The sequence below is a fragment of the Pongo abelii genome, chromosome Y (genome assembly GCF_028885655.2).
Source record: "Pongo abelii isolate AG06213 chromosome Y, NHGRI_mPonAbe1-v2.0_pri, whole genome shotgun sequence".
NCBI lineage: Eukaryota > Metazoa > Chordata > Mammalia > Primates > Hominidae > Pongo > Pongo abelii.
The window spans coordinates 49424407-49428601 of NC_072009.2; the positions used below are offsets into that span (position 1 = coordinate 49424407).

Here is a 4195-nt window from a genome sequence, read left to right on the forward strand (position 1 = left end):
ACAAAATAAATATTTTTAAGGGCAATATTAATACATACACATTGGCTTATGCATTTAAAAATTACTTCTCTTTTTCCCAGATATATCTGCTGCCCTTTGGGGGCTTCCCTCAGCCACCTCATCTAGACAAAGTTCTCAAGCATTTGCAAGTGTCATCCTAGCACTATTTGATTTTTCTAATAAATAACAATTTGATGTTTTATTGTTTTGTACTGGCGGACAACAATTTTTGTAGGCATATTTAATTCTTTCCAGTTTATGGTTTTCTTTCAATTTTCTATATACACGAACTGACTCAATTTTCTTTCTTTTTTTCCCACGTGAAAGCACAAACACAGTCCTTCACTTCCACAAATTATGCAGTTGAGTTTCCCACATTTGGGGAAATCTCATGGGTCAACACATCTAGAGTGCAATAGATCTGCCTTTCCTTGGGAAAGCCACCTTCGTGATCATGGTGTCTCCCCTGGCAGGGAAATATCCATTTTCTTTTTAAGACTTCCATTAGCCTTTGAAAGAAAATACAAATATAAATGTAATAGAATTCAGAATAATTTTCAGTATCAGCTTAAAATGTTAATTTCAATCATCCATGATTATTCTTTTCTAAAAGAGTTCTTAATTCTGACACAGGCTTCTACAAAATTGTAAGAAAAAACAGTATGATAAACAACGAAATGACTGCTAAATAAAACTACCATACATTTTATGCACTGATATACTCATTTTTGATAGTGACTCTTAGAGTGTTCTATTGTATCTAACAGCCATTCTCGGTCTTCTGGAATTTTATCACGTGCACTATGAGCTTTAAAAATAATCAGATGAAAATAATTTACAATATGTAGTAGCTAATATTTTACTGCCTAATGTGTGTCATTCAGAACAAGTTTTTGAGGTAATCTAATTAATATCAGTTAGTTTCCTAAGCAGGTAGCATTAGTAAATCCATTTAACAAATAAAAAATCAATTACAGTTAGAACAAATACTTCACAAATTATTACAGATTTAGCCAGTTGAGGAGCTAGTTAGCAATCTGACCCAATCATCTGACCTTTTGGTGTATTATCAATTTAAAATATTATGGTTAAGTATACTATCCATGCATTACTACAAGTGAATTAAAAACTGTAATGCTATAATACTTTTCATAGTTCTATTTTTTATTCTATACTTAGGATTATGCTCCCTGGCCCAGGCTGGACTACAGGGACAAGATGATAGCTGATAGCTCAATGAGGCCTCATGCCCCAGGGTTCAAGGAACACTCCTGCCTCAGCCTTCCAGCTACTTGGGATTAGACAAATGCACCACCATGTCCCACTCACCTCATCATTTTTACTAAATATGAGTAGCATTTTATGACTACCTTTTTAAAGAAAAAACAAAACTTACTTGGTTTTTACTCATTTTTCAGAGACAACATTTTAGAATGTAAAGCAAGAATCTCATGATAATAAAACAGTGATATTACTTGGCAGTACAAAATTGATTTCAATTCTGACAGTAAAAGAACACACACGATGAGTAAAACAATTTTCAACGACAAAAATAAAAATTGCCTGATTTACTAATGATCAGTCATTTTCTTTCACAGCTGGCTAAATTGCAATATATTTACACTGCCAACTGTTTTATGTTCTTAGGAATCAATATTAAAAATCACAAAAAGAAGACCTCTGTTATTTATCTATAACAGATAAATAAAATAGTTTTTTTCTCTCTACCATGTATCTTACTTAATAAAATGATATTATATTCCAAGTCAGAGGCCAGGTTTTTTTTCTTTTTGCCATAGGAACATTTATAATATATATTTCTTTTGAAAAAGGTAATTTTTATAATCTAATTTCAGGTAAAGAATAACATGGATAGGCTTCTTCTAACACTTAAACAATACATATTTCATTATCTTATTCTCTTAAAAATTATAATAAAGTGAAAATCATGTCATTTGCCACATTATTAATAGTATCAAAAGTTTTCATGTGAAATTTCGATTAATATTATCTTTGCCTATATTGTTATCTGCTGCCTTGAACAGTGTTGGTACTCAGCAGATGCTGATATATATCTGTTGAATACTGCCTATTGAATAGACTAAATGTTCATTAGAAAAAATATTTCAAGCTTATCTTAATAAAGAGAATAATAAATTTATACATGAAACCCACATTAATCCACATCAACTATTTTCCACATTATGTCAACATGTATACCTTTAATGTAAACACCTCCTTGGATGAGATGAGGCTAAGATGTGATCTAGCCTTACTTTAGAGCAAATACAAGAAGTTACATAATAAACAATATATGAATACAAACAATTTTTAAAATGATATAAATTAAATTCTATTGATAGGGAACTCAGTGTCATTCGTACAACATTAATTATCTCCTTGAAATCTATGATGGTGGACCAAAGAACAATTAGAAAATTTTAATTGCTAAAATCTAATATTTCTGTTGTTTAAAATTTAAAATTATCTTTTGCCTTTAATTATTGTGTTCTACAGCTTTATAATTATTTTATTATCAGGTTTTCAGTGTGCTTATTATAATGTTTATTGAGTGAAAATTGTGTGTTTGTGTGTGGGCATGTGTGTATAGAGTTTCCAGATATATAGTCTGATTGTTTCTAGAAACCTATAACAATAAAACTTTGAATCTCCTGGCAGAGTTGGGCAACTAATTCTGGTGCAAATCTTTGGCTTATTTTATTGCAGATGACACAACTAAGAATTCTAGAAGAATGCTAAAGATTTGTGTTGAGCATTAACATAGTTCTTTAAAATTATAATTTTTCTTGAAACCAGTCTGGCCACGATTGTGAAACCCCATCTCTTCTAAAAACACAAAAATTAGCCAGGCATGGTGGCAAGCACTTGTAATCCCAGCTACTCAGGAGGCTGATGAAGAGAATTGCTTGAGCCCAGGAGGCAGAGGTTTCAGTGAGCTGAGATTCCACTCCTGCACTCCTGCCTGGGTGAGACAGCGAGAATTCCTCTTACACATACATGCACACACACACACACACACACACAAATAATAGTAATAAAAAATAAAAAAGAAAAAAAGCTCTTTTTCTTACATCCTGATAGTCTAACTACTTAGAGGCTACAGATTGCTTTTGGATAACTTAATGTTGTCTGCCATGATAACATTAACTTTTCCAAAAATGTTTCCATTCTAGGACATTACTTTCTATGACTGTTTTTCATTGTTACTTCTGTAGTAACATATGTATGCTTTTAGATGATTCCAAATTCTGGACATATGTATCCAACTCCCCATTACAATTTTTTATTTGGTGCCCCATATGTTTCTAAAATGCAATCCGCTCAAAGAGGTTCACTTTTTCTATCAGTAAATTGCATTACTATTCTCTCAGCTTATCAAATCACACCTAGGACATAGGTGTTAACATCTCTTTCCTACCCCACTTTCTCAAATATCCAATTGCTAACAACTGCCTATTCTAACTCATTAAGAGCTCATAAATCTGTCCACATGTATGTTCTACATTGCCAGCTTTTCTAATATAGAGCACCCACAATTTTTTTCTACAGATTATTTTGAATACATCCTTACTGTGGTCTATTGTGAAATTTTCTACGCTATAGCCAGTGAGATGTTACTAATATATGCCCTTTGTTGTCCTCTGATGGTTTATCAAGTCACACTGATTATCTCACATGATTGCTAAAAAGCCAAGTTATGTCAATAATAAGTCTGTACCCACTGTATACTTAAAAAAATCAACTTAACAAAGCAAGCTTTTTCAACTGCAAGATGCTTTTTACTCTCCAAATCTAAGTCACATACACCCTATAATAGGCAGATCTCTTTGTATTGTATTTTTTTGTTATGATGCTTTGTATCCCACCTGAGCTCTTTATTCAGTACTGTATTTTCAATATCATAATTAAGACAGATTCAAAATACTTTATCTGAAATTGAAAAAGCTCAATTAAGCAAGACTTTTTAAAATAAGATTGGTATGTAACTCAATTTCTGATGCAATAAAGACTTAATTGAGGGAAGCTATTTCAGTCTGCATTCATGTATCCTTCACCCTTAAAGAGAATATCCATTTCTCTTCCTAGAGACATTAGCATGTTTGATTCTTGAGTACTTTCGGGAACCTTACACGTAATGGTACACAAAGTGATGCAAATGTGTTGACTCAGTTTC

General features: G+C 32.1%; 1 non-coding gene across 1 annotated transcript; it reads right to left on the minus strand.

Annotated features, from left to right (window-relative positions):
* Positions 1-321: 321 nt before the first annotated feature.
* On the minus strand, positions 322-481 carry LOC129053511 (U1 spliceosomal RNA). The gene has a single exon (XR_008518300.1). It is a non-coding gene; the product is annotated as a U1 spliceosomal RNA (small nuclear RNA).
* Positions 482-4195: the final 3714 nt, after the last annotated feature.